At 39.8% G+C, this 25,922-nt stretch overlaps 1 protein-coding gene and 1 long non-coding RNA gene across 3 annotated transcripts in view; one reads left to right on the forward strand and one right to left on the reverse strand.

The window, feature by feature from the left end:
• Nucleotides 1–21,816, forward strand: part of LOC130456386 (uncharacterized) — a 28,662-nt gene extending 6,846 nt beyond the window's left edge. Inside the window, exons 2-3 of the long non-coding RNA XR_008915155.1 lie at nucleotides 18,364–18,490; nucleotides 21,599–21,816. This is a non-coding gene — a long non-coding RNA (uncharacterized LOC130456386). The remainder of the gene's footprint in view (nucleotides 1–18,363; nucleotides 18,491–21,598) is intronic.
• ATP10B (ATPase phospholipid transporting 10B (putative)) overlaps nucleotides 1–25,922 on the reverse strand; it is a 334,196-nt gene that overhangs the window by 225,189 nt on the left and 83,085 nt on the right. For both annotated transcript variants that reach the window (XM_016426981.2, XM_056811542.1), the window contains one exon: nucleotides 3,505–3,573. The gene's annotated coding sequence lies outside the window, so the exon portion shown is untranslated. The remainder of the gene's footprint in view (nucleotides 1–3,504; nucleotides 3,574–25,922) is intronic.

Here is a 25,922-nt window from a genome sequence, read left to right on the forward strand (position 1 = left end):
TTATAGATGTACCCCACAGCTCTGACGTGGACTCTCTTGTATTCTCACACCGTGATCTCATCAGCTCCCATATGCTCAATTATCATCTATGGAAATGACTTCCAAATCGATGTAGCTGTCACTCATCTGTCTGTAGAGCATCATATCCCTATCAACTTCCTGAGAGATACATTCTTCTAGATGTTCCACAGATTCAATTTAACATGTCCAGAAGATAACTCGTCTCTCTAAACTCAGCCTTTTCCTTAACTTCCCTAATTCTATTGATGGAAGAATAATAAATGAGATAATATTATCTATGAAGCTTTGCAAACCTTAAAACACTATATAAATGGGATAGGATGAGGATGATGGAGGCTCCATTAACTTTCCAGTTAATCAGGTTTGAAAGCTTGGAATCATCCTTACTGCTTCCTCATTTCCTACCTCTAAACAGTTACCAAGTCAATCAATCAAAAAGTATTTAGTAGTTTCCTACTTTGACTGTGATAAGACAAAGTCAAAAGCAAAGCAATCCCTCTTCTTACAAGGGGCATATATTCAACTGGGAAAACAACACATGTACTAATAAGTAAATACGAAGCTCATAAATATAAGGTAATTTGTGGGGAAGGTTCTGCCAGCAGAGATGATCAGGAAAAATTTCACGTAGTAGGTGAAACCTGAGCTGAGGTTTGAAGGGAGCTAGGGATTTTAAGAGGCAGGGAGAGGAGGCAGTGCATTCTGGGCATGGAAACCGCTGGTGCAAGGACTGAAAAACAAGAGATGATATGTTGTATGTGAGGAATTAATAGAATTAATAGGCAAGTTTGGTTGCATTATAAATTATGTAAAAATGGAATCATGAGTAATCAACCTCAAAATCTAGATTGGAGCTGTACTGTGAAGGGTTTGAAAATGATAGAGAATTTTGTTTTTTTTCTAAAAGCAGAAGAGAGCCACTGGAGCTTTTTGGGTAACAGAGTGTTATATATACTTGGTTCTTTATTTAAGAATTTCAAATTTGTAACTGTGTGAAGGATGGTTTGGAGAGAGGAGAGACTAGAGGTATGGATACCAATAATGAAGCTGTTACAATTGTCTAGACAAGATGTGATGAATACCTCAACTAGGACGGTCCTATCAGTTTTCACCTCCATAAGTTTTGTTGTTATAGAATAATCTAAAAGGGATAACTAGACAGCATCAAGTTGAACTCTAATTTAAAACAGACTTTCCCTTTTTTCTATTGGTTTATTTTTCATAAGGCAGGATGAAGGTTTTATTTAAACACTCCAGCATCTGCAGAACAGAGCATGTCTGTGTGAAGCTGCTAGCAAAATTAGAAAGTCCAATTAGCAATGCATATTTAATACCACTTTGTCATATGTTTCTGAAGTCAGCAGCAATGTTTACTCTTTTGAGGGGGAGTTTATAATTATGCAAAGAGCAGAAGCAGTCTGCATACCCTACAACATGTTTGGGTTTGATGTCTGGAAGTTGGGATACCTTTATTGAGTTCTGCTCATCTTCTACATGTATCAGGGTGCATTCATTCCACGTGAACTCATGATCTGTGCCTCCCCTTCCAGTAAGTACCTCCTGGACCAACTGACTTCTGATGCTTATAACACATCTGGAAATTTGTTCCTGTAGTTGCCTGAGATTCAAGAAGGAATTATCAACATGACCTAAATGATGCCATCTAATGTTTTTCTCTAATGAGGTGGCATATATCTATGAGTATAATGGGAAAAGTGAAACTGTGCTATAGTTAGTATCCAGCAATACTTCTTATCTTTTATGTGCCCTCAAGACTTAGGAAAACTTATCTCTTAATTCTTTCTGCTTTTGAAAAAACAGAACTTTTAATTTCATGCATTCATTTCTTCAATAGTATGCATGAAGCACTGGTTAGGTGACTTGTCAGTAATTACCCAGCAAGTGTGTGCAATCTTGCAAGTGTCAGAATTTGAACTCAGATCTTCCCAAATCTAAATCCAGTTCTCTGACCTAACGTATTCCAGATGATATAAAGATAGGATTAAAAGGACATAAGAGTTATCTACTGGCTCAGTGAAAGGTATAGACATGAAAAACAAAGAGAATAAGCACAAGTATTCAATACAGAGAGGAATCCACTAGGACGTTCCTGAATTAATTAAGATACAAGCCTTGGAGAGTGCCACCTGCCCAAAGTAAAAGGCTTTTCATCCACAGAGCTAACCTTTACCTTAAGGAATGTCCTAGGATTGACCTGCCATCTCTGAAGCCCAAATATTAAATACCACAAAGCCTACTGCATTAGTCGTTACAAAAGTATAGCAAGACTTCTGCTTGATTTTCCTAAGAATCTGACATTTAGCTTAATGACATCATTGAATCAGGTCATTTAATATGTATATAACAAACAGGACAGAGAGACATTTTTTTCTCATATTGTAAAAAACAAATGAGTACCTTGAAGGACCCATGCCCAGCTTATCTGACTCTAAGCCATATGTTTATCATAATAGATGACATTAATATAATGCTCTAACATTTGCAAAATACATATATTATCTCATTGAATTTTCACCATAGTTTGAGGTGATAATAAGAGGAATGATATAGTTAGTATTTATGTAGAGCTTGAAGGTTTGCAAAGCATTTTATGAATGTTATTGTATCTTCACAACAATTCTGGAAGGTTGGAGCAATTATTATTCCTATTTTATAGTTGAGGATAATGAGGCTATCAGAGGTAAAATGGCATGTCTAGAGTCAAACATCTAGTAAGTGTCAGAGATCAGCTTTGAACTCAAATCTTCCTGACTCTGGGTCCTACCATAAAGCTTAGCTGCAGGTAGGTAGCTTCTACTATTAGCTCAATTTCACATATAAGGAAACTGAGGCTTAGAGAACTTGTTTTTTGCTTAGGTCACCTACCAAGTAAGTGATAGACATGAGCCTCGGTTCCACATTTTCAGACTCTATTTCTGACATTTGTTGTATTAGACTCATTGCTTATCTCTCAAATTTATTAACTTGAGTTTGCTGATTCTCACAATAAGGGATACTGTTTGATGAGTTGACATGAATTTAAATGCAGAGATTTTGGCTGATCTAAGTCCTCCCTGAAGCTAAACTGGAAGAGCAGATGTGTTTCTCCTCTGCCAGACTATAGAATTGATGCTAGGGAAAATATTGATTTGGAAAGAATTGTACTCTTGGGACTCTGGGTAGTAATAAATGAGAGGGGATGAAGTTGGGGAGTGGATAGTGGTGGCAGAAAGAACTGAAAGTGAATTCCTTCTGTCAGCTGTGTGTAGGGCCATGCAAGGTAGGTAAGGAAACCACATCACTGTATACTATTCCAGAACCCCACATGCAATGAGTTATTGCATGCCATCTAACCTAATGCCAGTCCGGCTTCTTGATCCTCCCTGACCAAATATCTAGCAACCTTTCCAAGGATCAGAATCTTAGGTTATATAGGCATCAAGGGCTTCTGAGGTTAATCATGAAAAGAGTTGTCCTACTCACCAATAAAATGGTCACCTTTGACTAAGAAAGAGCCATTGATCTGCTGAGGTACCCTTTGGTAAGGCAAGCCTGAAAGGCAGAAAAAGAGAAAGTCAATGTGAAAGGCAGAACTTTGCCTTAGAATCAGTCAACAAACAAGTACTGTGATTATCTTTTCATTTGGATGGTTCCCATACAGGACAATTTCTGTGGGTAAGACTAGATAAATTTCTAGGTGCCATATTACAGGAATTTATTGGAATATTGGGTGTTGGGTCAGTGCTATACTTCCCTCTCTTTTCCCCCTACCCCTTCTACCTGCTTTTATCACAATCTATATATCTCTTAATCAACAAAGAGAAATGCTTACTTGGTCTTATTAGCCTAAACCAGGAAAACTGGTCCTCAAAACCCAACCTTACTCAGTTCCCTTCTTCTATACAAATTTGATCATGTCTCCCTTCTGCTCCAAATCCTTTAAAGGTTCCCATCATCAATCAGATAAAGAATATACTCTCTCTATATATACCCGTATGAGATTTCCTTTCTAGGTAGCCTTACCTCATATTTCTTTGGAGCCAGAGGATATGCATTCAAATTCCACATCTCACAATAATTGTGCCATTCTGAAAAAGTCATTTAACCTACTTGGGCTTCAATTTCTTCAGTAATTTAAGTGATATTTGACCAAATTTGATGAATAGCCTCCTGGGTTTGGACTAGGTGACCTCTAGGGACCATTCCAGTTCTAAATCTGTTTTGAATTTGGTCTTTCCTTCACAACATTTCTTTTACGTGTTTTCTTCTCTGTACTTACGAAATGACCAACATACCTGCTCTCATCACCTCACACATGGATTTTTGTAATAGCCTGACTCAAATCATTCCCACTCCAGTCCATCCTCTACTTTGCCATTAAAAAATGATTTTCCGAAAGTTTGAATCTGACCATGTCACTTCCCACCATGACAAACTCAAGCTGCTTCCTATTACCTCCAGGATCAAATGTAAAATCCTCTCTTTCACATTTAAACCCTTTACAACGTGCCATTTCTACGTTCTCAATTATATTTTATTCTACTACATGCACTCTGCAACCCCTGTCTTCTTCAAATACAATACTCTTATTTCCTGGCTGTGCATTTACACTAGCTATCCCCAATGCCCATAATGCATATTCTTCCTCATTTTCAACCCCTAGGTTCCTTCATGACTCAGCTCAGATGCCCCCTTCTTCAGAGACATTCCAGATTTATTTTCATTCTTTCTTCCCTCTGAGATTAACCATTGATTTATACAATATCACACATGCAGTTATTTGTATGTTCTCTTCATTATAATGTCAGCTGCTTGAGGGCAGAAGATTTCCCCTTTTCTTTGTATCCCTATCCTGGCATAATGGTAAGTACTATGTGCTTTTTCACTGATTGGTGCTCCCCAAATCTATGGTACGATGTCTGATACTTTCCACCCATGTGCCTTATTCTCCTTGTGTCCATCCTGAAAGCATTCACATTCTGCCTGTCCTTCGAAGCTTATATACAGTGCAACTGTCTCAGAAGTTTTCTCTTATCCTCTGGTTTGGGATACAGCCAGATCAGGTAGAGAAAGAGCTGGACAGATGGTTACTGTATTGCATTGCAGTTATGGTCAGGTAGTACCCCAATCAGAGTGGGTGGCTCCTATGTTTGGACAGGCCCTGGAGGAGCACTATAGTTCACACAATTGTATAGATGTCAAGAAAGTAGATCAATGATGAGAGTGTATCAATCGAATTTGGTTTTAGATCCCTTTTCTGAATGTCATTTTCTGAACTCCTTTTAGGTTGTTTGGAAGAGGAGGGAGAAGACACTTGACAATAAGCTTCTAGAGAGGGAGCCATAATCCCTAGCCTAATTCCTTTCTCATATTAAGCACTCAACAAATATTTGTTGAATGAGATATATGAGAGAAAATATTGTCCAATGAACAACTCAGTAGCAATGAGGGTGCATGTACATGTGAAGAGGCAGATCCAGGTATACAAGACGATGTGGTTAAGGTGGGCACACAAGTGGCTGAACTTCCTTTGCTTGTTACTGACCTTTCTATCCAGGACTGTTGTGATTCTCAACCAAGATTAACATACATTTAGTAAATTCCAGAAACTGTTCAGAAGCTAGGTAGAGAAGTGGATAGAGAGCCTTGGGGAATGGAATCAAGAAGATCTGAGTTCAAATTTGATCTCAGATACTTCCTAGTTGTATAACCCTGGGCAAGTCACTAAACCTCTGTCTATCCCAATTTCCTCAATTATTGAATGGGGATAATAAAACACCTACCTTCCAGGGTTGTTGTGAACATCAAATGCATTAATATTTGCAAAGTGCTTAGCACATAGTAGGTACGTAATAAACTATTATTCTCTTCTCTTTCCTTCCCTTCCTTTTTCTCTACCATTCTAGACATTAGACTAAGGAAGACCCATTTGATTTTGGGAAGCATTCACTTTTGTTTTTAATAACTGGTTTTGGAAAGTTGTAAAAATGTACTATTTACATCAGGGTTATGTGATTTTTTCAAAATAATTTGCAATTCAATTGTATCTTCATTTTGTATAATATTTTGCAGCTATTTGGAAGATGAGGAGAAGAGCTAAATTGCACCCTACTGGTTTTACTTTGACTGCATCAATAAAGAGACTGTTGATCTGGTTCCATAATTAGTTTCTATTTTCTAAAAAGGCTCAGGAGGGAGCTGAAGTCGCCTCTACTAAATAACTCTTTGCAATAGAATGTACCCCAAACAAGGTTTATCTAGTTGGGTTGGGGCTGTATTTGTTCTTTTTATAAATGTCATTCAAAAATATTTATTGAGTAAAGTATCATGCTAAAGATAATGGCTCCCTCCAGGAGTTTATTGTCTAGTGTTCTCTCCCTCTTCCTTCTCCAAAAACTTAAAAGGAACTCAGAAAATAACAGATTCAGAAAGGGATATAAAACCAAATTTGATTAATATACTCTCACCTCTGCTCCTCTATATTGGTATCTAAACAGTGAAGGGGGGGGAGGACCTGAAGATCCAGGTCAAGGCATTATTCCTATTACACAGACTAGGCTTACTAGCTCTAAACTTTCTAGGAGTCATTGTCTCATTGACTTTTTCTCTCTTATCCATATCCAATGAATCTTCTTCTCACTCACTCTCTAATCATTCTAAGCTTACGCACTCAAATTTCTCTCCTGCCATATATCCACTCACTTGTGTCTAACCAGTGAATAATTCTTTCTGTTCCACACTGATTCATGAACTCCCAACAAAAGAGAAATATTCATTTTCCATTTGTTTTTCTCTTTCTCCCTCTACACTGAGGCCATTTTCAAACTTTCAAAATAAATAATAGTAGAAATGAGGAAATATCCTTGCACCCTTAAATAGGTCCAGAAATCTCAAGCAGCTGCATTCCTCTACAGGCTTGCCAAAATAGAAGTTGCTACTTTTCTGAATGGTCTCATAAACTGAAATTTTGAAGAGGAAGATATTACTTGTAGCTACAGTACTCAGAAAAGTTACATGGGGGAGGTGGCAAGGATTGATAACATTTTTGATGGGTAGAAATGAGATTAAGTTAGATGAATGCTTAAAGTGGTGGTGGGGGAGATGGATTGAATAGAAGCACAGAGGTGATAAAAATCCAAAGGATGTTTCAGAGATAGTGAAAATACCAGTTTAGCTGAAACAGAATTATATAAAGATTAAGTGGGAGATTTAGGACAGAAAGAAAGATAGAGGTCAGATTGAATAAAGGATTGATTGGATGCTGACAAAGGGTCTCATTAACAATCTAGGAGGCAACTCAGTTTTGGATATAGTGCTGAACTTAGAATCAGGAAGAACTGAATTGGAGTCCTGTCTTAGACATTAACTAGTTGTGTGACCCTGGACAAGTCAATTAACCTTTTTGTGCCTGAGTTTGCCCATCTGTACAATGGGCATATTTCATAAGTTTGTCATGAGGATCAGACGAATGGTATGTATAAAGTGCTTTTAAGCATACAGCTATTTTTGTTGTTCAGTCATTTCAGTCATGTCTGATTCTTCATGACTGCATTTGACAAAGATACTGAAGTAGTTTGCCATTCCTTCTCCAGCTAATTTTACAGACAAGGAAACGGAGGCCAATAGGGTTAAGTGACTTGCCCAGGGTCACATAACTGGCAAGTGTTTGAGATCAGAATTGAAAGACTTCTTGACTTTAGGTCCAACATTCTATCCACTGTGCCACCTAGGTAACCACCATATAAAATGCTAGCCATTATTAAGTGAACATTTCTATCTCTTCTATCATCTTTTTTCCCATTTGCCCATTTTTTGAATGGCCAGCAGTTACATGAATCAGCAGTTGACTCTACTAGAATAAAGTAACCAGATTGGGAAGAAGGCTGTAGATCATTTTATGGAAGGATCAGCTGAGAGAGAGGTGTGGATGCTTAGCCTAGAACCAGACTTAGAACATGATCTTCAAGTGTTTACAAATACTGAAGAACAAGAAACTTTGTTCTGCTTGAAATCAGAGGGAAGAAGTAAGAGCAAAGGACATACGTTGGAGAGAAGGGATTTAGACTCAATTTAAGGAAAGTATACCTAATTCTTTCTGGAACTGAAGAAGTTGGGACTTGAAATTCCATTAGTTTATGTGACTTCCCTGTGTGAAAGCTGCTTCCACTGGATGTAGATCATCAAGGTGCAGATAATGGATAGACACCAGAGATCTGCCCTAGAGCCTTGAGAGGTACAGTTTATATCTCTGATGGCTATCCAGCCATTTATGCCAGAGGCAGGACTTGAACTGGGGTTTTCCTGACCTCAAAGCTCACACTCTACCCACTGCACCATACAACCTCTTTCCTTATCATTAGGACAATTCAAAAGCAGAATGTTCTTTATGTATGTGGCAGTAAATTGCCCACCACTGGAAATCCTTAAGGAGAGAGCAAAATGACTCCTTGACAACAAGGTTGTGTAGAGTATTCCTGCTTGGAAATGGTCCAGGACCCTTTTCACCTCTAAGTTTCTGGGATTTTTGGATATATTCACCTTCCAAGATCATTTCTCTAGGCAGCAGAAAGACCACCTTCAAATGCCTTTTTCAAGCTTCAGCAAAATGCAAGAAGGCTTGGGTAAGTTAGAGATACTGTCTCTGCCTGTATTAGTCGGGAGAGTTGGATGAATAGGAATGTGATCAGCATTTTATTGTTTCTGTCTGCACCATCCCTTACTCATCTTTCATCAGAAGCGTGTCTGTACTTCATAAATAATGTTTTGTACAGATGCTTATCCTGGATTAATGCTTCTCGCAAGCCTTTGCATACTGGAAATTCTTTTTTTCTGTTTAAAATTCCTAGCTATGTGAGACTGTGTTTCCACAAAGTTCTATTTACAACTCCTCCAAACATCCCTGAATTACTGGATTCTTAAAAATCAATGGTTCTTAGCCATTTGTGTGTGTGTATGTGTCAAAATAATGTTTTTAAATAATTAAAGGAAATGATTAATTTCAGCCAGAGATCAATGAACATAAAGATATATTTTTTCTCCCAATCATGCTCACAGAGTTCCAAGGGCTCTCTACTCAGAAAAAAGAGAAGCAAACTCTTTATTTCTCTAATCCTTCCATCAAATTATTCTCTATACCTTCCCTTCCTTCCTGTTTCATTTCCCAACCTCTGCAAAAAGTTATTCACAGCTACTGCAATGATTACTTTCTCCTCAACCCTTTGAAAACTGGTTTTTGTCCTAGTCATTGTATGGAATTACTCTCTCAGAGATCATTAATACTTCCCAAGATTCTGCCCTGAACAAACTTTTTCCTTTTCTGCTTCACCCAAGTCAATGGAAACTGACCCTGCCAAGTTTGTTCATTCATTGCCTTGACTGTGACTATCATTCAAGTGATTCCCTTGTCTCTACTTCCAATACTGGCCCCTCCCCTATAAAATAGATATGTGTGTCTGGTTGCAGATTGGACAACATTTCCTGATCTATATCTACTGGTTCTTCAAATTCCATATCAAAATAAAAATAATAGTAATAGTAATAATAATAAAAATTTCTGTCATTTTAAGTTTTGCAAAATGTTTTGCATGTATTATCTAATTCTCACGACAACCTTGGGAGATGATATTATTATCTCATTTACAGATGAGACTATGGGGGCTGAGAGGTTAAGTGTACATAGCCCAGGGTCACCAGGCTAAGTAAGAAACTGAAACAGTATTCCAACCAGGTCCACCTTATTCTAAATCCAGAAGTCTATCCACTGTGCCACCTAGCTTCCTCTATATACCACAAACCAAGATGATTTATTTTCCTCAGAACCTGGTCTTCCTTATGACTTTTATGGTTTCTCTTAATGGCATGGGCAATCATTCATCCAAGCTCTCATGTTCAAAACTCTGCTATTTTCTTTGACTCTCCTTCATTTCTTGTAAGCAATTTCAATCAAATCTTGTCACTTCATCATCTGTATCACTCTTCTCTCTATTTCTGTTGCCACAATCTCATAAAGTTTCTTTCTACTTCTCCTACTGGGTATCAGTCTTCTGACTTGTATTCTTCATTCTTCCTTGATTCTAATTTGGACTGATGGTTCCCTTATGGATAGATCTAGCCATGTTGCTACTTTGTTCAAAACCTTTCAACTATTCCTAAATTAATTTTTTTATTAAATAAAATTAAAATACTTTTGCTTGGCAAATAGCACCTTGAAAGCACCCCACTATCTGTCACCAGACACCTTGTGTATTTTACCCACCAGCCACTTGGACTACTTGTTTTATTATTGTCATTTGGTTGTTTCAGTGTCCAATGCTTCATGCCCCTTTTGGATTTTCTTAGCAAAGATATTGGAGTGGTTTGCCATTTCCTTCTTCAGCTCACTTTAGAGATGAGGGAACTGAGGCAAATAGGGTTAAGTTGCCCAGGGTCACACAGCTAGTAAGTGTTTGAGACCAGATTTGAACTCAGGAAGAGGAGTCTTCCTGACTCCAGATTCAGTGCTCTATGCCCTATGGCCACCTTACTGTCCCAGGGCCACTTGCTAGTCCCTCTACTTTTTCCACCTTTATGTTTTGCTCACTGAATTTCAAATGTCTACCTTGCCCTTCTTGTAGCTTGCCTATTGAATTCTTATCTTTCCTTTAACATTTACTTTAAATCTTTGAAGCCTAGGATGCCATTTTTTTTCTCCTTTGTACTTCCCTTTTTCCCCACCTATCTCCTGAATCTTTCATTTGCTATGTTATTTTAAAGTTATTTGGTGTATGTGTGTGTACACATATGTTATATGCCTGTTAGTAAACACACTAATAGACTATGAGCACCTCTACCCAGCAACCATGTTTTAGCCAAAAGAAGTTTCTACTTTGGTTCCTATCCCAGTGCCCAACACACAAAGGGTCTTTAATGAATGTTTATCCTGTTGGAATGGAATTCCTCCCTCCAGCTCAGTGAATGGCAACATCTGCAAATGGAGTGAGGCCCACTCAGCAGGTGAGGACCTTAGGCGAGCATCTGTTGGGATGCAGAAGCAACAGATGATTTCACAGCTTCTTTTCTCATGCCCCAGAGGAACAGCATCAGAAACAGAGAAAGACTTCCTGCTCAGACACAGTTTGGATTAGCTATCCCCTGATGCCAATTCTAATTCTGAGATTCTGGGATTCCATGAAATGTGAAGCTCCATTTCATCTGAGTGATCCCAGGCTACTTACTGCCTCAGCAATATTCCTACCTGTCTTTAAAGGATGGAGATGCTACACTTCTTCCTCACAGACCTATCTTCGCTGTGTGCCCCTGGGTAAATTACTCCCTGAGCTTTAATTTTCTCATTTGCAAAATGGAGATAATAATGACATCTGCCTCACATAGTTGCTTAAATGAGATAATGTATGTAAGGTACCTTAAATGGCAATTATTATTTTGTTAACCAGTGACTTCAATGTTATATGAGCTCCCAGTGAGGAGATCTACCTCCCCATTCCCCCTGGCAACTGTCATGTAATTTATAGGCTCAGAAAGCTTCCTGGGCCATTGACATGTTCTATGAGGTGTCCAGGGCCAGAAAGCCAGCATGGATCAAAGACATTGTGACCCTAAGACCAGCCCTCGGTCTCCTATGATGTGCTGCTATCATTTTCAACAATGTCCTCAGATACGTGGACCTATGAACATTTTTTTTTTCACACTTGGAAAATAAAACGTTAAACACAAAAAGTAAAGCTCTCTGAAACACGATTCTTGCTACCTCTACTGTGGTTTTTATTCTTAACCACAATTCAAATTTATGAGTAAGATTGTATACTAGCTGTAAACACAACATCGGGGCAGTAAATAAATTCTACCAGGTTCTGTATTACATAGCAGCTGTAAGTTATGGTTCCCAGGGAACAAGTGGGTAATTTTCTTTAAGCATCTTTTTCATTCTACCAGTCCGTACTCAGAACATCTTCAATTGCCCTTTGAATCAAGTCTTTGATGCTTCTTCTTGGCTTCCAAAGCTTGTCCTAATCTGGGCTTTAGTATATCAGCCCAATCTTACCTGCCACTATGCCCCAGCACGTTCTTCTCTGGCTAGGTTGATTTCACTGTCCTATGAATAAGTTATGCTTAACTCTGTCTAGGTGTCTTTAATTACTGTGTTCCTCTCATCTGGAAAACTTGGCTTCCTCTCCTTTACTTCCTTGTTCTTCTCCCCACACCCCCAATTTCTATCTTTCCTTTTATATTTTCCTCTCATTAGAATATAAGCTCTTTGAGAGTAGAGATTGTCTTCCTTGCATGCATTCCTTTCCCTAGCACTCTAGGTACTGTCTGAAGCATAGAGAAAGTATTTAAGTATTTCTCCCACCCTCCCTTCACCCCCTACTTCCTCTCTCTCCTTCTTCCCTCTTTCTCTCCCCTTCTCTCTCTCTTTCCCCCTCTCACTTGCTTTTCCCTTCCCTCTCTTTCCCTTCTCCCCTCTCCTTCCCTCTCTCTCTCTCTCTCTCTCTCTCTCTCTGCTTTTCTCTCTCCCCTTCCTTCCCTTTATTGCTTTCTCCCTCTCTCCCTTTATCTTTCTTTCACTTCCTCCATCTCTTTCCCTCTTTCTTCTTTCTTTCCTCTTCTTTCCCCTCTCTTCATCTTTCAGAACCCAGCTCAAATCACACTTCTTCTATGAAGCCTCTCTTGACTAGCCTAACCTTTATTAGTCATTGCTTTTGAACTTCTAGAGGACATATAGAATAGTATTATGGAAAAAAAACAAAACAAAACTTGAGAGTCAGGAAATTTGTGTTTGAAGCCTAGCTCTAATGCTACTAAGATGAGTGACTATAGGAAAATAATTTCATTTCTCCATATATCATTCTCCTCATCTGTAAGATGGGAATAAAATGTATGCAACTATCTCTTTTGTAGAGAGGAAAGCACTTTGTAACCCTCAAAGGCATTCTAGAAATGTTAGTTATGGTTATTATTATTATTTTTTAAAATCCTTACCTTCCATCTTGGAATTCCAAGGCAGAAGAGTGGTAAGGGCTAGGCAATGGAGGTCAAGTGACTTACACAGGGTCACACAGCTAGGAAGTGTCTGAGGTCAGAGACCTCCTGTCTCTAAGCCTGGCTCTTAATCCACTGACCCACCTAGCTGCCCCCTAGTTATGATTATTATTAACACACAATTTAGCATTTAGTTTTTCTCTTATTGTTGTTATTTCATGTACATTTATTTTGTTTCTCCCTTCAAAGTGGAAGATCCTTTCAAGGTGGGGATCATGAGTTATATTTTCTGGCTATCTCCTAGAGTATTTACCACAGATATGAACAAATAGTTGGTGCGTAGCAAATTCTTGCTGTTTGGGCAGTGAGCTAGCCCAGATTATTACTTTATTATTTATTATTTATATATTTATTATTACTATCCAAGAAAAACTCTTTCTGGGGTCCCTTCCTAGACTGTAAGTGATTTGAGGGCAGAGATCTCCTTATTTATCTATGTATTTTCTTCAGGGGATAGAAGATCTTAGAGATTTAGTCCAACCTCTTCATTTTATAGAGTAGGAAACTAAGACCCAGAGAGGGGAAGCCACTTGCCCATGGTTAAATTGTCTGAAAGGGGCAGAACTGGGATAACAACTCAAGCCTTCTCACTTGTGTGCTCCTTTCACAATAGCATGCTTCCTTTGTTGGAGCTGGGGGAAGGCAATATTTTTGTGCCAAGGTCTCTTTGGCAAATGTGGACTTTGTTCTCAGATTCTTATCACTGCTGTGCTTGGGAGGGAAATCTATCTATTGACATATGGTTTAATTGTACACCATATAGTACAAATTCTACCTACCCATCCATGAACAATTGCAATCTGAACTTTGGGAATAAGGGGAATGGAGTTAATTCCCATCAGAAATTCAAACTGCAAAGCAGTCTCTTCTGCTGGAGGATTTGAACGCCATGATTTAATGATTGAACAATTAACTATATTGGCTCTACTTGAGCATTTAAAAATTCTTCTTATAAACTGTTTTGCAAATAATGCTTAAGTTTAACCATCAGTCTCAGTAGACCAAGAAAAAGAATAACTCAGATGAGATCAATCCAAAGGTAAAATGTAATCTAAAACAGAGGTAAGATTCTTCAGTGGGAAAACAACTGGTCTTGGCTACAAGACTAGGACAACTTATTTTATTTCTCTGAGTCTCGTTTCTATCTGCTTTAGAAGTGTTAGTAGCTTGCTCAAAGATAAAAGTCCTTTAGGATATCCCTCTAGGATAAAAAAAAAACCCTTTTCTTTATATATTTTATACTCCTCAAAATATGGTTCCACCTTACCTTAACCACCTATCCTCATACCACTCTCTTCCTTCTTCCATGTTTTAGTCTGGTCTATTTAGTGTTTCTTTTTTGTAGTATCCCATCTCCTACTTCTCTGACTTTGTCCCTTCCCTCTTCACTTCCCTCAATCTTCTAGAATCTGTAACTTACTTCAAGGGCCCCTTTTCTAGGAAAGGCCTTGCCTGCTTTCCTAAGTCACCAGTGTTTCCTCTATCTAATCACTTTGTAATTTTTGGTATATATTTTACATGTACTTATCTGTGTGTAGGTGCTTTTCCAGGTAGAAAGTAAGCTTCCTGAGGGCAGGGACTGTTTTGTTTTTGTCTTTTTATTTCCTGTACCTACTACAATGCCTAACACTTGTTTTTAAATTGTTCCAGTCCTGTCTGACTCCTCGTGACCCCATTTGGAGTTTTCTTGGTGAAGATACTGGAGGGGTTTGCCATTTCCTTCTCCAGTTTATTTTACAGATGAGGAAATGGAGGCAAATAATGTGATACAACTTGCCTAGGGTCACATAGGTAGTAAATTTCTGAGGTTAGATTTGAATTCAGGTCTTCCTGACTCTAGGCTGGGTGCTTTATCCATTGCACTACCTAGCTGCCTCCAAAACTTAGTTGAAACTGAATTGAAACAGGAATAAGAAAACCTGTACTTTTGCCATGCATCACTTACTTTACATTTGTCACTGTGAGCTTCTATGACTATGGAATGCCATCCTGACTTATTATAAGAGCTTGAAGAGGAGATGGGGAAGATAACAACCTACATTTTGGCTGCTCTAAAAAGGGTTGTATTAATTTTGTACAAATAGGCCTACACCATAAAGACTCTCCTCTTTAATTGCAAATGTAAAATAATATATACATAGATTCAGCAAGGCACGGTCCTAAATTCAAGTCCTGTCTCTGGTAATATAATGGCCTCATGATCTTGGGCAACTCACTTAACCTCTCATTCCTTCTGGCATCTGCCTAAGACTATAAGTTATAGACATTTGGCATCAGTGGAAGGCATTTCTAGATATAGAGAGTTCCTTATACTGATCAGTATAGGTAGTCAACAAGAATTTATTCGATGTTTTCTTTATGCCCAGCACTGGGAATTCAGAGAAAAGGGAGAAAGGAACAAATGTTTATCAAATACCTACTATACCAGGCACTATTCTGAGCACTTTACAAATATCTTATTTGACACTGATAATAACCCTAAGAGGTAGGTACCATTAGGGTCCCAGTTGAGGAAACTGAGGCAGACAGAGGTTAGATGACTCGACCAGGGACATATAGCTAGTAAATATCTGAGGCTGAACTTGAATTCAGATCTTTATGACTCCAGGCCCAGTACCTTATCTCCTGTGCCCAAAACAACAACAAAAAAAAAACCCCTGCACTCAAAGAGTTCATGATCATATGGTATAGCTGGGAGGTAATCTCAGATAGGAGTAGGAGCACTAGCTATTAAGGGACACAAGTCTGTATTCCTCCCTTTCTCCCAAACCAAAACACAACACTCAATTCAATATATTCCACACTCCTTGTTTTATGTCTAGCATTACTTATCATCTCTCAGATTCATCCTCAAGCATTGCTTGGTGAAGAAAAGGCATGGGGCTGTGTGTAAGGGGATGTTTCTATCACATACAAGATTTCTCAAGTGAATGCTTATTATATTCATGCTTTGGTTAGGGGTAGAAATAATAAACTTCTTTTTTTTTTTAACCCTTACCTTCCATCTTACACTATGTATTGGTTCTAAGACAGAAGAGCAGTGAGGGCTAGGCAATGGGGGTCAAGTGACTTGCCCAGGGTCAATCCAGCTGGGAAGTGTCTGAGGCTAGATTTGAACCTAGGACCTCCCATCTCTAGGCCTGACTCTCAATCCACTGAGCCACCCAGCTGTCCCTGACATGATAACCCTTTTAAGGACTCTTCCAGTACTGTTTCTAAGAAAAGTTCATTAGGGAAGGGAGTAAGCTCAAGTAAGGTACCCTGCTTGGTCAGTCAGGAATTGTGGAAATCAGGACAGCCACTTGAAAGCACGGACGAGGTGCCCCTGGGGTAGAGGTGGATTTAAAGGTGGGAAGACAAAGTCTACTTAAAGTAAGTCCACTTACCTTCTTCACAATTTTTTCATGGTGTCTGCATGCCTCTTATTGCCTGCAATATTATCCTCTTATTTTGCAGGAAATATATCCTTTAAAAGAATCAACCCTAATTTCGCAGAAGGGTTTTTATTCTCATCTGTAAATTATAGGGGCAAGCTGAGGCTTTTTCTTCAATATAATTCATTTCCCCGCCCCCGTAGTCTCACAAATGAGTATCACAACAACACTTGATGGAATTTGATAGACTGGGGAGTAAACACTTCAGCACCTTCAGATGGATCATTTTTTCTGAGCAAAAGGCAAAGATTAACAAGTGGAAAAACAAAGCAAAGGAACTTGGAAGAAGGAGCAGGAGAAGGAGAAAGGACTTTTCTGTAGATTGTTTGCCATTTGGAAAAAAAACAAAACCAAAAACAGGTTGAGCTGTATTTGAGAAGCCTTTAAGGGTGAATTTAACCAGGCAGTCAAACAGTGATCTCAAAACTGAAGCTCTGGGGGGAGGGAATTGCTCAGACTTGGGGAATCTGTACCACAAAGGCTGCCTCAGCTGGCTTAGAGCAGAGCCCAGAAGAGGGACAAAATAAAAGATGATGGCCGGGGAGTTGGGAAGCCTGAATTGTAGGCCCAGCTCGGTGATTGTAGGCAAATAGTTTCCTTTTTCTGGGCTTTGGTCTCCTCAGTAAAATACAGGCACTTTGACAGCTTGGGCTGACAGCTTCTGGGCACCATGTTTTAGGTAGGAAATTGATAAGTTGGGGATCATTAGGTCTCCAGGTCAGGGTAGCAGTGAAGTATCCTGATTTCTTGACATAGCAAAACTGATTGAAGGACATGTAACTGTTTAGTTCAGAGAAGAAGTGACTTAAAACATTATGGTACACAGTAGTGCTAGTACACTATGATATTAGATTTAAATTTAGACATCATGGGTTCAAATTGCCAATTGCTATTTATATGAACTTAGCCATGTGATTAACCTTTTTCATTTCCGTTTTTTCATCTATCAAGTGAAGGAGTTGGACTAGACAGCTTCTTAGTTCCTTCTTATTTTAAATATTTTAAGAATTTGAATGGATGCCAAGTGGCAGAGATTCGGTTTATTTCCTTTGCCCCTACAGGGCAGAACTAGAAATAATGAGAGAAAGTTGTAGAAAGGTACATTTAGACTCCCTGTGAGGGGAAAGTTCCTAACAATTATATATTAATAATTGGTTGGGGAATGGATGAACAAATTGTGGTATATGATTGTATGGAATTATCTCATGCCAAAGAAAATAAGATTCATATGAAGTGTTACAAGTGAAGTGAACAGAATGGAGAATGTACACAGAAACAACAATAATGTATGATGATCAACTTGTCAATGACTCAAGTATTCTCAACAAGGTGAGAATCCAGGACAACTCCAAGGGACTCATGATAAAAAAGCCTACCTACCACCAAGGAGTAGAGTCTGAATGCAGATTGAAACATACCATTCTTCACTTTATCTCCTCCATGAACTTTTTTTCTAGTGTAAGCAATATGTGTTTTGTTTTAAAACACGATGAACTGAGAATTATGTATTATATGACAATATATGTTATAACCTATATCATATTACTGTACTTCTTGGGAAGATGGGAGAAGTGGGAGGAAGGGAAGTAGAGAACATGGACAGCAAAATGTCAGAAAATGAATATTAAAAATTGCATCAATGTGTAATCTGGAAAAATTAAAATTTAAAATAAAAAAGGAATGGGTTCCTATGGGTGGTAGTGAGTTCTCCTCTTTCTAGATGTTGTTAAGCAAAGACTGACCAGTCATTAATTGGGGATATCACAGAGGAGATTCCTGATCAGGTTAGATTCGATGTCTCTCAGATCCCTTCTAACTCTGAGATTCTGTGAGGGTTGAAAGAAGATGATCTCTTTGGTTTACTTTTCAGGTCTGCCATGCTAGGATTAAATGAGAGATGCTGCCTGGATTGTATTTTCTTTTGGAACTTGTCAAGACCATATGGTTCCCAAATCCCCTTGAGGCCTAAGCATGCTACAAGCTCAGGACTGAAAAAGGTACCATCAGAATGATCTTCCACATGATTGCTCTGCCTCCCTTATAGATGTGCAAGCTCATTTTCTCCATGTGGTTTCAGTGAGCCCAACCCCACAGATGGGCCAAATGGGTTGGAGATGATGCATATTCAGGTGCACAAAGAATTATTCACAGTTTCTGCATCAATGCCAGCTTCCTTTTGCCCTGTTAGCAATTTCATGAACCCTCCTCTCCACCTGCACTTCTCAACTGGCTTCTTCTTTGGCTCTTTTCACCCAGCCTCACACTGAAGAGGCCTCTCTTATATGACATATACTTCCCTAGGTTATGTCCTCTCTTCTACTGGAGGTTTCTAAAGTCTTCATCTCTATAGAAAGAATCAAGAGTCCCCGTAGCCATAGTAACTCAGTTTTTTATTCCTTTAAGGCATAAAAGCAATTAGCTCACAGCAGCCCTGTAGGGTAGGTACTATACTCACCATGGCCGCCATTTTTATAGTTGAAGAAATAGAGTCTCTGGGAGGTTGTGACTTGCTTAAAGGTCATACCAATTAGGAAGAGTCAAGGTCAGGAAGAGAACCCGGGTCTTCTGACTCTTAGTTCAGTGACATTGCCTTGCTTCCAGACTCACAGAGTCCTAACTACTAGAGCTGGAAGGGAAAATCTAGTTCAATTACCTTCTTTTACAAATAGGGAAACCAAGGCCCAGGGAACAGAAATAATTTGTACAAAGTGACACTTGAAGGTACCATACTGGCAAATCAATGGTTAGAACTCTTTCTCAAGTCTCAGTCTAGCAGTCTTGCTTCTAGACCAGGGTTTCTTAACTTAGATTTTAATAGATTTCAAGGGGTCCATGAATTTGAATGGAAAGAAAATGATGCCTTTACTCTTCAGTATTTAGTACAGTGTCTAGCACATAAATGCCTGTTAACTTGACTAACCTGTAACTTAAATTTAGCATTTTCTTCAATTATTTTAAAACATTATTTTGATAAGGTATCCATAAGCATCACCAGACTACCAAATGGGTAGGTCCATGGCACAAAAAGGTGGAGAACCTTTGTTCCAACCATGCTTTTCCCAAGGAATAATTTTAACTATTTCTTCAGGCATATGATGGGGACATGACGTAGGATTTCCTGTCCTTTTCCAACAAATAACAGGCCCTAATATTACTTTTAATGAATGCCACTTTTTGCCTTGCTGATAAAGCTTTAAAGTGACACTTCAATAAGTGATGATGACAGTGTTTCTTTTATTTTTCAACTTTTCAGAATGTGTCTGAAATTTGGCAGATGACTGGCTTCAGGTGCCCAATTACAGGGTTTCAGTGCAATTCTAATTAAGTCACTTACGTATGCTAGCTGTCCTATGCTTAGTGAAAACAAATGCCTTGAGAATCAGGCTGACTGCAGGAAGGAGGGAATGTCACAGAGGCTTTACTGTTAGGGAGCTCCTGGCCCATGCGTGGGGAAGACCTGGAATCCTTTTTTTGGAACATTTAGAAGGTAGCAGAATGGAGAAGAGGGAGCAGTGGATTGGGAACCAGGAGAATCTCAAGAGCTATGTATCTTTAGTTGGCTTGGTGACCTACAAAAAGCCATTTTCTCCATCTAAGCCTCAATTTCTTTTTTTTTTCTAAGAGGAAGGGGTTGGACTAGATAAGCTGTTCTCAACCTCTCAATTTGTAGCAATGAGAATATATAATGCATATCAGGCATTTACATTCTGAATCATAACTTTAGCAAAATTATAGTTTTGAAGTAGCCACCAAAATAATTTTTTTGGTTTGGGGTCACTGCAACATGAGGAACTGTATTGTGGGGTCATGGCATTAGAAAGGTTGAGAACCACTGGACTAGATGATCATTAAGAATGCTTCTGGGGAGGGAGACAGCTGAGTGGCTTAGTGGATTGAGAGCCAGGCCTAGAAACAGGAGGTCTTGGGCTCAAAACGGGCCTCAGACACTTAAGCTCTGTGACCCTGGGCAAGTCACTTAACCCCCATTGCCTAGGCCTTATTGTTCTTCTGCCTTGGAACCAATACCTAGTATTGATTTTAAGATGGAATGTAAGGGTTTAAAAAAAAAAAAGAATGTTTCTTGATAATGCTATGATTTGAAGTGCATTGCACACTGAGTTATGGTGTCATGTATCCTGAATATATTCATATAGATGAATAAATAATAGATATTATATATTTATTCATGCATGCGAACACATTCATATAGATGAATATACATTCCTTCCTTCAACACATTTATCATATGCTTACTTTGTGTTAGGCAGCAGGGGACAGAAAGAAAAAAATCAAACATTCCTTACTTCAAGGTGCTTAAATTTCATTGAAGGAAACAACACATACACAGAAAATTAATGCAAAATATATACAGTGTGGAAATAACGTGACTTCCATGGAAGGGAACTAGTAACTAGTGGAGGGAGGGATTGGAAGGAATCAAGATAGATTTCATGGGAGAGAGGGTACTTTAGAGGCAGTCAGAGATTAGCTGGGGATTTTATGAGATGGAAGTGAGGGGAAGCATTCCAGGCTTAGGGGACAACTTGTAGAAAAGCAAGGAGGATTTTGGGTACAGAAGGTAACAAGCTAATTTGGCTGGACCACATAATGCGAGAAGGGGAGTAATGGAAAGTGAGACTGGAAGGTAGCCTAGAGCCAGATTCATGAAAGACTTTTTAATAGACAAACAGCAATTTGTGTTTTATCCTAAGTGTAAGAGGGGACCATTGATGTTTTTTGAACAGGTAATAGGGTCAGACCTGTGTTTTAGGAAAGACGTGTTTAGGAAAGACTTCCCAGGGGCAGCTATGTAGCACAAAGGATAGTGCACTATGCCTGGGTTCAGAGTTGGCCTCGGACACTTCCTAGCTGTGTGACCTTTGGTAAGTCACTTAATCCTGATTGCTTAGTTCTTGCTGCTCTTCTGCCTTAGAATTGATATTAAGGAACAAATCGAAGCTTTTAGAAAAAGAAAGAAATGAGCACCTGACTTGGAGTCAAGGAAGGGGTTCAAATCCTGCCTCTAACATTTAACTTCAGTCTTTTGAATCTCAGTTCCCATATTTGAAAAAAAGGGGAATAATATTTACATTATTGTTTCACAGAGTTGTGAGGAAAGCACTTCACGATATCTTCCTTCTTTCCATCTATTATTTATCATTTCAAGGACACCAACAAGTTACTTCTCTTCTCTGTGATGGTCAATGCATGTATCAGTGATCAACTACCAGAGATGACCAAACCTGAGTGGATCTGCACCATATTAAAATATAATTCTGAAATACTTGACAAATTAAATAAAAATATACTACAACACAAATAATATCAATTTGCTGTTTTCTTAGTCAATATGCAGCCCATAAATAATTGTTTTTATTTAAGTTTGACACTGACACTAATACTGTCTATGTTCCAATCAGCTGGAAACAGAGCCTCAAAGTTTTAAATGGTACAAACATAAAATTTGAAATGTTATAGAAATGAGAATTATTCTAGAAGAAAGTTGTGCACAAGAAGTGATTATAAGAGGTATAATTTGGGTAAAGTATGTATAGTATAGTTGATGAATAAATTTATTTTTGCCACAAATATATCTGGAAAAGAGAGACCATTACACAGTAAGACCTGGGGGGCGGTAATGAATAGTCTTAGGGTTGCACTGGTAACCAAAAGATGTTGGGGAAGCTCTCCTTTATACTGAACAGATTTTCTATGGAGGAATTATGGGAGGATAAAAGAGAATCCCATAGGATGAGGATATATGCATACAATACCATCTGTTTTGTTATAGGGAAGACCTGCATTGATGATTCAGCTCTTACAGTGATAAAGCAGAGACCTGAAACAATGGGACATAGGAAACCTAAGGTCTCAGGATGATATGGGGTACAGGCTTCCCCTAGACACCCTAACACCCCAGATTGGAAAGCATTCCTGCAGGGTTAGGGAAGGTGACTTTGAGACCCTCTGGCCTCTCCCTTCAGTCTTTTTTTTTTTAAACCCTTACCTTTCACCTTAGAATCAATACTGTGTATTAGTTTTAAGACAGAAGAGTGGTAAGGGCTAGGCAATGGGGGTTAAGTGACATGGCCAAGGTCACAAAGCTGGTAAGTTCTGAGGCCAGATTGGAACCTAGGATCTACAGTCTCTAGGCCTGGCTCTCAATCCACTGAGTTACCCAGATGCCTCCTCTCTCCCTTCATTCTTTATGAGCACAGATAGGCACATCCCAGCTTGCTCCTGATAAACCTCTATTTTATATCCTAGATATCTAGTAGTGGTAGTCTCTCGGTGATCGAGAATGACTATTGTCTTTGTGCAGTTTCATCTACGGTGTACCCTCATGTGGCTTTGGAGTCCAAAGGCTGAGGCGCACAGTTTATGGCACATGGGGCCTGGGACGCCAGTTGTTACGGGAGGTGCGGTTGTGGCCTGGTGTCGGCGTTCACGCGCAGCGGCAAGACGTTGATGTCGCTCATCTTCAAAGGTGGTGGCGGCATGGTTAATGTGGGTTCGCCAGCTGCTTCTGTCAGAGGCAACAAGTTCTAGTTGCTTTGGTGTAATGCCAGCCCACTTCAAGTTTGACTTTAGCTGATCCTTGAATCTTTTCTTTGGCCGGCCTTGTTTCCTGAGTCCAGCTGACAGTTCACCATAGAATACCTGTCTTGGTATTCGCTGTGGGTCCATGCAGATGATGTGTCCAGACCATCGTAGCTGGGCTTTGAGGACCAGGACTTCGATGCTGGTGGAGTTGGCTCTGTCGAGGACTTCCTGATTGGTGATTCGGTCCTGCCATCGGATCCTCATGATTGACCGGAGGGAGCGTTAGTGGAATTGCTCCAGCTGCTTCATGTGCTTCCGGTACAGTGTCCATGTCTCACAACCGTACAGGAGCAAGCTGAGGACCACTGCATTGTACACTTTGAGCTTCGTCGCAGTGCTTACACCTCTGTGTTGGAGGACTTTGCAGCGCAGCCGCCCAAGTGCCTGGCTGGCCTTTTGGATCCTGGCATTGATCTCGTGGTCTAGGGACCCATCATTAGTGATGGTGCTGTCCAGGTACTGAAAGTGTTGATGTTAGAAAGCTGAGTGCCATTGATTGTAATGCACGGCTGGTTCATTGGCCTCCCAGGTGCAGGTTGGAACAGCACCTCTGTTTTGCTGAGGCTGATAGTCAGGCCAAACAGTTTTGTTGCGGTGGAGAACCTGTCCACAATGGTTTGGAGATGATTTTCTTGGTGGGCCATGAGAGCACAGTCATCTGCAAAGAGAGCTTCCAGGATGAGTCTCTCTGTTGTCTTTGTTTTTGCAGTCAGGCGGCGAAGGTCAAATAGTGAGCCATCCAGTCAGTATTTGATGTAGACGCCCAGGTCTAGATCCATCACATCATGTTGTAACACTTGGGTGAAGGATAGGTTGAATAGTACTGGAGTGAGTACACAGCCTTGTTTCACGCCATTGGAGATGTTGAAGCGATCGGAAGTCTCTCCATCAGATAGGACTTCCCCTGTCATGTCGACATGAAAGAGCTGGATCAGTTTGATGAATTTTGCTGGGCATCCGAGCTTGCTGAGGATCACCCACAATGCGTCTCTGTTCACTGTGTCAAATGCCTTTGTCAGGTCTATGAAGACAATGTAGAGACTCAGGTTCTGCTCAAGGCATTTTTCCTGCATTTGCCTCACTGTGAAGACCATGTCGATGGTGCTGCGATCTGGTTGGAAGCCACATTGTGATTCAGGCAGGTTCTGCTCTGAAACAGATGACAGGAGTCTGTTGAGTATAACATGGGCGAGGATCTTTCCGGCAGTGGAGAGTAGTGAGATGCCTCTGTAGTTGTCACAGGCTGCTCGTGAACCTTTGTTCTTGTATAGGGCTATGATGGAGGCATTTCTGAGTTCTGGAGGCATGTCTTCCTCTTCCCATATGCTGGTCAGCACTATGTGGAATCCCTGGAGCGCCTTTCCATTTAGGGCCTTGTACACCTCGGTTGGGATCCGGTCTTTACTGGGTGCCTTGCCTGCACTCATTTGTTTGATGGCTTTTTGGACTTCCTCTATTGAAGGAGGGACGTCAAGTTGTTCAATGGAGTGGTTTTAGGGGATCTGGTCAAAGGAGCTTTGGTCGACTGAAGAGGGTCGGTTGAGAAGCTGACTGAAGTGTTCTTTCCATCTGTTGCTGATGCCTTTTTTATCTTTTATGAGAGTGTCACTGTCAGAGGATAGCAAGGGAGTGGTGGTGGGTTTTAATGGCCCATAGACAGTCTTGAGGGCACTGAAAAATTGTTTGTAGTTTTTCATATCAGCAAAGCACTGGATTTCTTCTGCCTTTTTTTCCCACCATTGGTCTTGCATCTTCCTGATCTCACGCTGTACCGTGGTTTGGAGAGACTTGAATCTGTCCTTTTTAGGAGCGGAGTTTGGGTTATTTTGCCACTCCATAAAGGCTTTGTTCTTCTTGCTCAATAGGTCTTCAATAGCAGTGTTGTTCTCCTCGAACCAGTCCTGGTGGTTGCGTTGTTTTGGGCCTAGGACTGCCTTTGATGTTTACTTCACTGTGTCTCTGAACTGGTTCCATTTCTTGGTTGAGCTTCCAGTGAGCGGTCCCTTGGCAGACAGTTTGTTGTCCAGGCAGGACTGGAATGTTTGCAAATAAGATGGATCTCTAAGAAGACTCAGGTTGTAAAATGCGCTAACTCTCTGGGCGCATTTTGGATGGGGAGGCACAATGCGCATTTGAAGAGTGGCTCTAACCAATCTGTGGTCTGTCCAGCATTCAGCTCCTCTCTTAGCTCTGGTGATCTTTACATCCTGGATGTCTCGCCAGTGTACAATGATGTAGTCAATGAGATGCCATTGTTTTGATCTTGGGTGCATCCATGTTGTCCTCTAAATTGGACAGTTTACCACTTTTTGACTTTGAGGCATGGGACATAACCACATGACTCATCTTGGGTTCCAGAGACCAATATGCTATCATCATCCTTTCTCTAGTCACGTAGACCCTGTTGTCAAAATGGTATATAAAGCCCAGAAACTATCTCCTGTAGGAGGCAGTGCTCTACCTGCACACTGTCTCCTGGCCATTTCAACATGACTTCTGAATTAATAAATTTCTCTTTTTATTTTTTAGCTAAATCTTGCATTTTTGCAAAGGGCAACCTGTCAACTTGGGTTTTTACTGTCAAGTTCTCCCTCAACAAGTAGAATTTAAGGAACATTTTCAAGGCAAACAAAGGCTACAGAGTGAGACCCTGGGCAAAGGAATGGGGTCAGTATTGGGCACACTGGAAGAAAACAAGGACAGTATGTGTGAGTCTCAAATAAACAATGAAACAGCCACCTAATTTGCTAACCCTAAACTTATCATTAAGAGGCAGTATCTCATCATGGTTAAGGTTCTGGCCTTGGAATTCAGTTTAAATTCTGG

The sequence above is a fragment of the Monodelphis domestica genome, chromosome 1, assembly GCF_027887165.1.
Source record: "Monodelphis domestica isolate mMonDom1 chromosome 1, mMonDom1.pri, whole genome shotgun sequence".
Taxonomy (NCBI): domain Eukaryota; kingdom Metazoa; phylum Chordata; class Mammalia; order Didelphimorphia; family Didelphidae; genus Monodelphis; species Monodelphis domestica.